The sequence below is a fragment of the Sceloporus occidentalis genome, unplaced genomic scaffold, assembly GCF_023333645.1.
Source record: "Sceloporus occidentalis isolate IW3139 unplaced genomic scaffold, rSceOcc1.0.p SCAF_6, whole genome shotgun sequence".
NCBI lineage: Eukaryota > Metazoa > Chordata > Lepidosauria > Squamata > Phrynosomatidae > Sceloporus > Sceloporus occidentalis.
Genome location: NW_028316986.1, coordinates 26,443,247 through 26,455,676, shown reverse-complemented (window position 1 = coordinate 26,455,676; position 12,430 = coordinate 26,443,247). Strand labels below are relative to the sequence as shown.

Below are 12,430 nucleotides of genomic sequence, written 5' to 3'. Positions count from 1 at the left end.
GCTAAGTTTTAAAATACACAATTAAATTCCCATCATGAACTGGAACAGGACTTTCTAGTCCCTTAAGAGCCATGGTCAGAACTAGGACCCATTCACACTACAGAATTATAGTGCCATTATTCCACTTTAACTGCTAGAATTCTTAGCCTGAGCACTCCAATGGCTCATCAGTTACACACCCCTTGATCCCATAGGATGAGACCATGGCAGGTAAAGAAGAAGGATAGTATTATAATTCTGCAGTGCAAATGGGATACAAACCTACACTTAGGGTTGCCATGCTAAATACGAGATAGGACTCCTTAATGATAAATGGACTCTGTAGCAGGAAGAGATACCATAAACTTCTGTCAGGCAGAATTATGGCATGCCTTCTATCTCATCCTCCCCAAATCCACCTTTTAGCAATTGCAACCTCCTCCCGACAACACAGTTTTTTACTGGCTGTTGGAGACAGAGGGGTAAGGGGAAGAGGTTAGTGCAGAGAATCATCCAGCTCTTTAACTGTAGCTGGACACAAAGCAATAAGGTCAACTTTAGCATTCAGTGATGAACACGGACATGCAAAACGTGAATATAAACAATCCTAGCTGAATAAAGTAACATATAGGCGTAGGATATGTATATTCAATTGGTTGGAATATATATTACATTGTTTGGAATATGCCAGTGAATGTAGATACAGTGGGTCCTTGCTATCCACTAGGATTTGGATGCAGAACCCTCAGTGGATACCAAAATCTGTGGATGCTCAAGTCTTGCTGAATACAGTGGCATAGAAAAATGGTATCTCTTATATAAAATGGCAAAATCAAGATTTGCTTTTTGCAATTTTTTTTAAAAAATTCAAGCCATGGAAGCTTGAATCCATGGATACAAAATCTGTAAATATAGAGGGCTGACTGTATTCACATTTGTTCTTGTTGTCATTTGCCATCAACACAACTTTAAATATGATGATCTTATGAAGGAGAGATATTCAAGATCCATGGTCATCAACTGTCCTGCACAGGTCTTGTCAGCTCATGGCTATGGCTTCCTTGACTGAATCAACCCATTTGCAATGGTTTATCAGTGTCTTTTTTATGGTATTACTAGCTTCTTTAGTCAGCTGTGGTGCTCTTCTCACTGAAAGATCATCTGCCAGAGCCACCCCTTGCTACTGCTGCTGCCCAGTAGTTGTTTGGTACATTTAGTCTGGCTCCACAGCAAAATCTGTCTGTCGTTGGAGACCCTACCAGTAGCAGTGCTACCATTAACATAGCTTCTTACCTCAAATGTCATGCAATCCCATCACTACAGAAAGGTAATACCAAAATAGATTGGTAATCTTAATTTTCATCAATTTAATGGTGGGGTTTTTGACACATACAATGCAATTAGAGTTGGAAACAAGTGCCCCTTCAGATTGCCAGTTCCAGACTGCAGTTCCCATCACAGTTAATGCTGAAGGATGAAGAAAACTACAATCCAATGACACATAGAGGGCCATATGTTGCCCCCAGCTATAAATGTCCACTGGGAAGCAAGTCCCATGAAGTACATTTATGTATTCACTTAGGTGAGTGAATATATGACTGCAGCCTTTCGAAGACTATCTGAGATTATTACTATTCACTTACATATGTCAACCTGGATCACATTTTGGACTTTCAAAATACCAAGTCCACAAAACATCTATACCTTTCTTTGCCAACTAAAAAGCACAAAATAAATTAGGCAAACTTTTGAAGCTTCACTGGCTTCTTCATTAGGCAAAGATGTCAGTATAAAATATATATTGACATTGGCCCACATTCATAGTGAATTTGTTCATGCTGAGATCATAAAGCAAAATGCCACTTCAAGTTACCCTTTTTTATATAAACAATAAAAATTGATGTGTTAGAATATCATCTGAAATGAATGGAAATGTTGATTTCCCCAAAAAAGTTTTTGTAAGGTTACAGATTTGCCAGTAACAGCAAAGTTTGATACAGTAAATTATTCTTGTAGCCTGCACATCTGAATGAAATTACTACCACAGATGCAGCAGATACAATGATATAACAAACTGTTGAGCAAAATAGAAAAAAGATTAGCTTGTGGTAATACATATCTTTAATTTTTTTAGTGCAATGGATAGATGGATTATATTTCTAGAGCTACAAAAAGAAGGTTGTTTCATTCCAAAGAATGACTACTTGGCTACAGATTAAACAGGGAGAACACAATTTCCTTTGGTTGTAGCCAATGTAATGAGAGTGGAGCAATGTTTCCACTCCTGGTATGACTGCAAGTGGGAGCTTTTCCCTCCCCTCCCCATTGCAGCCCACTATGCATCCTGAACACCTTTAATGAAGGTTAGAGGGGCGTCACATAAAGGCTGGGATTTTGCATGAGTAACTTCAGTAGGTCAGTATCAATCACCCAGTCCAATACAGATACTTTGCATATGCTACCTTCTGCTTGTGAAAACTATCTCTGCAAATTGATGAGTCTGATGAGAAGGCAAGTGTAGATTAGCTAGCTGGACTACAGTGGACCCTTGTTATATGCTGGGGTTTGATTCCAAGATCCCCCGTGTATAACAAACTCCGTGTATGCTCAAGTCCCATTAAATATAATGACATAGCAAAATGGTGTCCCTTATAAAAAAAGGAAAATCAAGGTTTGATATTTGAAATTTTTCCTTTTTTTTAACATTTTCAAACCGTGTATGCTTGAATCCGTGTGTAAAAAATCTGTGTATAAGAAGGGCCGACTGTAATTATCTGCCCAGATTTTTAAGACTGCAACTTCCAGAATCTTCCAGCTATGGTCATCCTGGCTAGGGATTCTGGGAGTTGTAACTTTTCCCAAGCTGTGATTCAAAGTAAGGCAGTTTCAGATGTATTTCAAACAGTATGCTGCCTACTTGAAGTTAAGACCTCCTTCTAATGTTACTAAGACCCCAAGAAAGGAAAGATTTGAAACAGAAATGTTATCATCAAGCATCCAAAATCAACAAGCAGTGATATCTTGTGGATTCTGTTGTATTTTTGCTGCATGGACAACATGGCTACCCCTGAAATTATCCTCAAATATTATATTGTCGTCATCATCATTTTTAGTTGTTGTAGTGTGCCACCAAGTCTTTTACAATGTATGGCAACCCTAAGGTGAATTTATCACAGGGCTTTATTGGTGAAATCTGTTCAGAGGGGTTTGCCTATGCCTTCCACTGAGGCTCAGAGAGTATGATTTGCTAAAGGCCACTCAGTGGATTTCCATGGCTGAGCAAGGATTTGAACGCTGGTCTCCAGAGTCATAGAGTAATGCTCAAACCACTACATTACACTGGCTCTTCATGCTATATCATCTACTTAAATTGTCCACTGCAAAGTATAAGATAGATCTCTCGTCTTCAAACCCTTATAGTCTGTAACTCTACAGAAAGAAGAAAACATCCATATGGGAAGAAAATGAGGGCAGGAATAAAAGAGAATTCATTTGGTTCAGCTTGGAGTTTTTGCCAAACATTTTCTACTATATATTACATACAATGTATAGATATGGTATATATCTTTGCTTCAAACTCATTTTAGGGCATAATGGGGAGTCATAATGTATACTAAGAACAAAACATTCAAATAAGATTAGCTGGTATTCATGGCACTGGGAGGTGGATGATTTGCAAAAGGAGAATCCCATATGTGCAGTGCTAAATGCTAAGCCATGGCACAAGACTCCTAAAATCTCAATCCACATGTATTAAAATCCACAAACCAGATGTTGCAATTTGGCTACATAATATGCACAATCTGCTTAACTTCTTGTTTTAATGAGCATTTTCTCTGGGATTTTTCATTGACCAGCATTTACATATAATTAATGTTTAAAAAACACCTCAGCCAATAAACCAATGCAATAGTGATGATGGTGATAATGATACTGTATATAACTACAGCCAATAGGCAGTGTATAGTCAATTACCTCCCTAAAACCTCTAAGTACTGTTTTTCCTAGTGCAATTCTTTTGCAACATGCACTCTGAAACTGGATGGTTTGCCCATTTACATTAACAGAGTAAGATCGGTCACTGTAGCCTGCTTTTTACAATAGACTTCCTTCCAAGATTTAATAGATTGTTGTATTACTCCAGAGAAGTAAAATGATTTGGATCAAGACTTAGTCCTATAGTAACCCTGTTCAAATCAATGGGTCAAGTTAATCACAATTAACTTTGGCGGGTTACAGACCGCCCGTTTGGGGTGGCCTGTAACCGGCCCTTTCCCCGCTGTATCGGGGCCTCAGCTGCCACAACGACAGCCTCTGAGGCCCCGATCTGCCACTTTCCAGGCTGCGGGGAAGCGGCAAAAGCGCTTCCCCGCAGCCTGGAAAGGGGTGTCCTTGACGCTTCATGCCCCAGGGACACCCGATGACGGCGGGGAGGAGGAGAAAGGGGCCACTCGGCCCCTTTCTCCCTTGCGTCATTGGCATAGCCATCTAAAGGCTGCGCCAGCGATGCAAATCACGGAAGGAGCTCCGTTTCGGAGCTCCTTCTAGCACCGTGGAGAAGACACTCTAGACGCCCTCACGTGGCGCGACGATGTCACAACTGCGCCACCTCGTTTGGAGGCGGTGCGGTGGTGACGTAGTCATGGCGGCGCCCATCTGTATAGGGCGCCGCCATTTTGTACGGACTAGGTCTGTACTAGGGTTAGGGGCATCAAGAAGTGATGCCCCTTTCTAACCCTAGTATGCGCTCGTTGCATACTAGGGTGCCCGTTTGTAACGGGCCTTTAGTTCCACTGATTTCAACGAAGCACCTATGATTTTAAAACAAAACTAACTTAATTTGAATCCAACTCAGTGTTGAAAATATAGCTTGGTTTCTTATTACAGCCTTCTACTCCCTAGTTTGCAGAATTTTTAATTCAACCTTAAAAATGGGTACAGGTTGTAGTCAGCATTCGGGAGTAATTTTGTTTACAAGTTAAAAAAATGGAAAAAAAGAAATTATAAAAAGGATTGCTCTTTAAAGCAATAAAACCTAATTTCAAGGAAAAACCAGTTAGTGGTTAGAAGAGCTCCTTTACCTGGGATTAAACATCGATCAGAATGGAGACTGCAGTCAAGAAATAAGAAAGCTAGGAATGGGAAGGACAGCTATGAAAGAACTAGACAAGACTGTCTGGTGCCATCCGTCCTTGGAGGGAGAGATGTAGGCCCAGCTCCATCCGGCCTGGCCTCGATTAAGAAGCAGAGCCCTCCCTCCAATCCATCTGCCTTGTTCCAGGTCTCAGAGGAAGAGAAGAACTGCTGGACTTGATCCCCTCCCCCACCACCATCCACTTCTCCTTTTCTGACGTGTCTTTTTAGATTGTAAGCCTGAGGACAGGGAACTGTCTAATTAAGAATAATAATAATTGTAAGCCACTCTGAGAGTCTTTAGGGCTGAAGAGCAGGGTATAAATACCGTAAATAAATAAAGAGTAAAGATATAGCCATCCCTCCGCATCCATGGATTTTTTATCCACAGATTCAACCATCCACAGCTTGAATACACACACCCACACCCATACATTCCAAAAAGCAAACCTTGATTTTTGCCATTTTATACAAGACACATTGTTTTACTATGCCATTGCATTTAATGAGACTTGAGCATCCACGGTTTTTGGTATCCACAGCTGATCCTGGAACCAAACTTCAGTGGATACCAAGGGCCCACTCTACAAATAAAGGGTCTGGAAACCATGCCCTATGAGGAAAAATTACTAGTTTGGTAAATGAAGGGAATGCTGTGGATATAGTATATCTTGATTTCAGTAAGACCTTTGACAAGGTTTTCCATGACATTCTTGCAAACAAGCTTGTAAAAGGTGGACTAGACAAGGTAACTGTTACATGGATTTGTAACTGGTTGACCGGCCGAACCCAACGGGTGCTCAACAATGGCTCTTTTTCAGCCTGGAGAGAAGTGACCAGTGGGGTCCCACAGGGCTCTGTCCTGGGCCCAGTGTTATTCAACATCTTTATCAATGACCTGGATGACAGAATTGGGAGCATACTTATCAAATTTGCAGATGACACCAAATAGCTAATACCCCTGAGGACAGGATCAACATTCAAAATGACCTGAATAGACTAGAAATCTAGGCCAAAGCTAACAAAATGAAATTCAACACAGAGAAATATAAGGTACTGCACTTAGGGCGGAAAAATAAAATGCACAGATATAGGATGGGGGACACCTGGCTGAATGAGACAACATGTGAAAGGGATCTAGGAGTCCATGTAGACCACAAGTTGAACATGAGTCAACAGTGCGACGCAGCAGCTAAAAAGGCCAATGCAATTTTAAGCTGCATCAATATTAGTGTCTAGATCAAGAGAAGTAACAGTGCTACTGTATTCTGCTTTGGTCAGGCCCCACCTAGAATATTGTGTCCAGTTCTGGGCACCACAATTTAAAAAGGACATTGAGAAACTGGAGCGTGTCCAAAGGAGGGTGACTAAAATGGTGAAGGGTCTGGAAACCATGCCCTATGAGGAATGATTTAGGGAGCTGGGGATGTTTAGTCTGGAGAAAAGAAGATTAAGAGGTGATATGATAGCCCTGTTTAAATATTTGAAGGGATGTCACATCGAGGAGGGAAGAAGCTTGTTTTCTGCTGCTCCAGAGAACAGGACCCGGAACAATGGATGCAAGCTACAGGAAAAGAGATTCCACCTCAACATTAGGAGGAACTTCCTAACAGTAAGGGTTGTTCGACAGTGGAACATACTCCCTCAGAGTGTAGTGGAGTCTCCTTTCTTGGAGGTCTTTAAGCAGAGGCTGGATGGCCATCTGTCGGGAATGCTTTGACTGTGATTTCCTGCATGACAGGGGGTTGGACTGGATGGCCCTTGTGGTCTCTTCCAACTCTATGATTCTATGACTCAGGGAGCTGGGGATGTTTAGTCTGGAGAAGAGACAGTTAAGAGGTGATATGATAGCCCTGTTTAAATATTTGAAGGGATGTCATATTGAGGAGGGAGCAAGCTTGTTTTCTGCTGCTCCAGAGACTAGGACCTGGAGCAACGGATGCAAGCTACAGGAAAAGAGATTCCACCTCAACATTAGGAGGAACTTCCTGACAGTAAGGGCTGTTCAACAGTGGAACACACTCCCTCGGAGTGTAGTGGAGTCTTCCTCCTTGGAGGTCTTTAAGCAGAGGCTGGATGGCCATCTCTCAGGGATGCTTTGATTGAGATTTCCTGCATGGCAGGGGGTTGGACTGGATAGCCCTTGTGGTCTCTTCCAACTGTATGATTCTATGATTCCAACCCACTGTATTCCCCATCACCATGCATGGATGTGAAATCTGGACAGTGAAGTAAACTGATAGTAAGAGCATCAACTCATTTGAGATGTGGTGCTAGAGAAGAATTCTGTGGATACTGTGGACAGCCAAAAATACAAACAAATGGGTCCTTGAAAACATTAAACTTGAAATCTCCTTGGAAATCAAGACAATCAAGTTGAGGCTGTTGTACTTTGGCCACACCATGAGAAGACATGATTCATTAGAAAAGACAATAATGCTAGGAAAGGTAGAGGGAAATAGAAAGAGAGGAAGATCACATGCCAAATCGACAGACTCAATCTGTCCATTTCAGGAATTTAGCAGAGCAGTGAAGGATAGGGCTTTTGGGGATGTCCCATCAAAAGGGTCACCATGAGTCGGGATTGACTTGAGGAGAGTTAACAACAACAAAGTTCCATGACTGCGTAGTGTGAAAGGCCTAAGGTTCATGAGGCACATTATATAGACAGTACCATCATTAGAGTCATCATTTTACATACAGTAAAAAATTTACATACAGTCCCCCTGCAGCACATGACTCCAGCTGATGGACCTCCTCCAGTTTCAAGTAAGGTAGATTCTGTAAGCTTTAGGTTTTACCCTCAAAGTCTTAGAGGAAGGTCTGAAACATAAAGAATCCTACAGCAAGGTGTGAACACACCCATACAGGGAACCAAAGAGTCAGCTATGGACCAGGGATGGGGTACAGTTCAACAGGAGCTGTGGAAAATGCCCCCTGATTTATGCATATGTCCAAGCTTTCGGTGGGGGGAAGCACTCAAGGCAGCTGACAGAAATAAAAAAACTAGAATTAAAAACAGATTTAGAACACATTCTAAAACATAAATAGGAAAAAAACCCCACATACAATATGTTAAAAATCTCCAGAGACCAATCTGTTTAAATGGTGAAGCTCCTCTGAATCAGAGGTCTTTATAACTAGATTGTTTAAACAGTAGTCATGCTAGTGGTGTTGCCATGTAACATAGAAGCAGAGCTTTGAAAAGTGTGTTTTTGGGTCTACAATTCTGGGAATTGTAGTCCAATGAAAAGTAACGTTTCCAAGCTCTGCTCTTCAGATCTTTTCCATGTGTTCAATGAAACTAGGACTGCACTGAAAAATGTAGAGTTTAGAAAAAACGGAAAGAGCTTGGAAATTTTGCTTTTTGGATAACAATCCCCAGAATCCTCCAGCCAGCAAAGGCAATGATCATGTGGACTGTAATCTCAAAATACAACTTTTTCTAGTTCTCCACAATTCAGTTGATATCTAGTTCTCTCTCCATACTGGCTTCACTATTATGCAACTGTGAATGTTTGTGAATTGAAAGGCACTGGGAAGTTGGAGAGGTGGTTGTAATTACCAAGCATAGGCTACATTCCAGAAGCCATAAAATTCCTTGCTGGATTTTCTCAGGTATATGTTAGGAACCCAGCAAAGCTTGCCAACAGAACAAGGATTATGGTACATACATTAAAGTGAGAAAGTCTTCCATCACTTCTCCCAATACAGTTCAAATATTTTGCCTGTAATAGTATGGTAAGAGAAAAGTGGAATATTTGGTTGCTTAAGAGCACAGATCCTTGTGCAATCCCAAGCACAAAGCAATGGCCACAAAATGCATAATGCTAAATATGTCTTTGCATACACCATGTAAAAAAACAAAATACATAGCATCAATTGAGGAGTGGTAATCAGTATGCAAATAGATCTAGTTGCATCTTTGAGACTAACTGAACGAAAAAAGCTGGCAGCATGAGCTTTCATAGACTGGAGCCTACTTCCTCAGATGCAAAGAGCAGAGATGAGAGTCCAGAGAAGACATATAAGCCAGTTATGTGAGAGAATGCCAATTGAAATTCAAAACCTTGTGGGTATGGAGATGAGGTGGCAGTTCACTTTTAACTATGGTTGTTGAGGGGGCAAAAGGCAGGAGGAAGGTTGTTGCCTAAAGCCAAGAAGAGGTGAGAATAACTAATGGACTCAGAACAAATTGAAACTGTTTTCTTCCCAGTTGCAACCCTCAGCAAAATCTCTATTCTGCAGCAAGCATTCACATCAGGGGAAAGGATTTGCCCACTGACACTAAATGGGGGAATTTCCTTTATTAAGTAAATGGTGGTGCACATGTCCAAAAAGGTCCAACTACATTTTTTCCTATTTTTTGTGGGTTTTTTGGGCTATGTGGCCATGTTCTAGAAGAGTTTATTCCTGATGTTTCCCCAGCATTGTGGCTGGCATCTTCAGCCTGTGACTTTTTCCCTTTTGACTCTTTTCAAATTGTTGCCCAGCTATGCTGGGCTACAACTCCTATAACTCCTATAATTTCTTGTGAACACAGCCAGTGGCCATGGCAGCTAGGAATGATAGGAGCTGTAGGCTAACACTTGTGGAAGACATTAGATTGAAGACATTAGATTGAGTTTGGAGAAGCCACTACCTTATTTTTGGGTGGTCTCATTTTGCTTCTAAAGTGACAGGAACTCAACACCAAGGTTTGATGTTAAAAGGAATTATGCATAGCAATAGCAGCTTCATTTATATACGGCTTCATACCACCTTAGCAGTTATGTTGTTTACAGTTGTAAGCTAACTGCCCCCAACAAGCTGGGTACTCATCTGAATGACCTTGGATGCCAGACTGAGTCGAGCTTGAGCCCTGGCTGGTATATTGAACTCACAACCTTTTGGTTTGTAAGTGAGTGCCTGCAGTACAGGCATTTAACCACTGCAACACCAGGGCTCCTGTCAAACTCTGATGGTAACTCTGTTATCTTAAAATAGTTTTCTAAGCTTCATCATGTTACAGATAATTTGTGCAGTGACTAATACATTAGAGGTCCAATCTTAAAATATTATCCCCCCACCTATTCATACTCTGCTAAACAGTAAAGCACTGATGAAGAACAGAGTACCAGGAGGCTTCCCTGCATCCAAATACAATTCTAGGGATTATGTACTTGCTTCAGCATAAATAAATGTGGCAATATTCACCTGCATTAACACTCCATTTTAATTCTCCTTAATTGGTAATAAAGAATTCTGCAACTACTGCAAGCATAAAAAGCATAAATTGCAAAGGAAAGGCATAAATTGTACACGAAATGTAAACACATTAATGGAAAGGGAAGGGAAGTTAACGGCTACTAAATTAGACAGACATTTAATTTGCAAACTATCGTACATTATTTATGCATTATTTTATTATTTACTAGTAAAAATTATTTAAAAGTATTCATTTATTATTTTATACTTTATTACTTACTTATTAGTTTACTTTTAGCATGCCCTTTCTCTAAGGAGATTCTCTCTCCCATTTTACCTTCACACCAAACTTGTAAGATCCATTGTATTCACTTATAGTGACAAACCCAAGTAACTTTGAATGGGATTTGAACCCATTAGCCATTATACTGGCCTTAACTACTGTACTTAAGAAAGTTTTAAATAACACTGACGTTTTAATGTTTAATTCAGAATTAACCTCTGAAGGGCCACAGGCTTCCCACTCCACACTTACATTCTGAGATTTTCATTCTTTTCTATGTTTAAAACTAGAACTCTTTACTTAAGGAGGCTCATTTCTGTTTGGTTACTATACAATAATATTTATTTATCTACTTCTTATTTTTGACAGGCTTCTGTTGCAAAACTGGGCTCAATTTTTTTTCTCTTACACACCTCAGGGTGCCGGTACTGCAGCCACAGCGTTGTGAGTTTGAACCCGCAGAGACCCAGGTTGAGTCAGCCTTCCATTCTTTCATAGATTGATAAAATGAGTACCCATTTTGTTAGGGGCAATTGGCTAATACATTGCAAACTGCTCAGAGAGTGATTAGTTCACTCTGACGTGTTATAGAAATATAAAGTGCTATTGCTAAGTGCCAACCTACAGTAAGAACAGCTGACACTATGGGCTGAAACAGAATAACCATAAAGGGGCAGCTCTATGCTGTCCCTTCGAGAGCCGGATCGGGGCTGCAGCAACCACATGCTGTGGCCCCAATCCGGCATTTTTCCAGCCCAAAAAGAAGTGGCAAAATGCCACTCCTTTTGGGGGCAGAAAAAAGGCACTATGCCCCCACACCACACCGAAGCTGGTGTTTTTTTGCCGGTCTGTTTTGGCCCTATGTTAACTTGCTAAGATAAATGTTTTATACTGATATTATTATTATACAGCCCACCCTTCCCTTACATGAGGGATCTGTTACGGAGCCCCCTGCATAAGGAGAATTCCACGTATACTCAATCCCCATGTAACGAATGTAGCTTGTGCATGTGGCAGTGTGCGCGCACCCGGGTACATGTGCCATTACCCCTTATGGGGCACGCCACCCCTTTTTCCAATGCGTATGACGTGGGTGCACTGTAGTATTATTGTTGTATTTATAATACTCTCTTTAGAAATGCTCTCAGAGCGACTTACAAATTGTTAATTTGACAGGCCATGCATTTAACAAAAAGATAACACCAGGCATGTATATTACAAAAAGATCTCCAAAAAAAAAATAGGCATATACTGTAGCCCAACACAGACCGTGGAAAAGGGGCAGTCCGCAGCCACCCCTTTCCATGGAGGATTGGGGCCTGGGCAGCCATACTGGCAGCCCAGAGGCCCCAATCTGGCACTTTTCCAGGCCATGGAGAAGCAGCAAAATTGCCTGGAAAAGGAATGTCCTTGGGCTTCATGCTCCTGGACACCCCAGGAGCCAGAACCAAGGGAGACAGGGGCCGCTTTCTCCCTGGTATCGTTCCTACAGCCATTTGGTGGCTGCAAGAATGAGGCGCGCACCCAAAAGGAGCTCCGTTTTGGAACTCCTTCTTGCGCTGCAGCCAGGCCGCTATAAGTGGCCTAGGCTGTGCAAAAACATCACACGCACACTGCGCCATTTGGACATGGCACGTGTGTGATGTCATAATGGCGGCGCCCATGTACACAGGGCGCTGCCATTATCGCGCCGCCAGCATTTATTAGGGTTAGGGAGCATGTACATGGTGCGCGCTCCCTAACCATAATACCGCCACTGGTACGCCGCTTGCTCGCGGTCTGTACCATGCCTGTTACAGAGTTATCCCCAAACTAAATACTCTTAATAACTTTGTAACTTTTTAAGAG

General features: G+C 41.5%; 1 protein-coding gene across 1 annotated transcript in view; it reads right to left on the bottom strand.

Moving 5' to 3' along the window:
- Positions 1 to 12,430, bottom strand: part of LOC149310543 (S1 RNA-binding domain-containing protein 1-like) — a 239,603-nt gene that overhangs the window by 17,245 nt on the left and 209,928 nt on the right. The gene's annotated exons all lie outside the window — the stretch shown is intronic.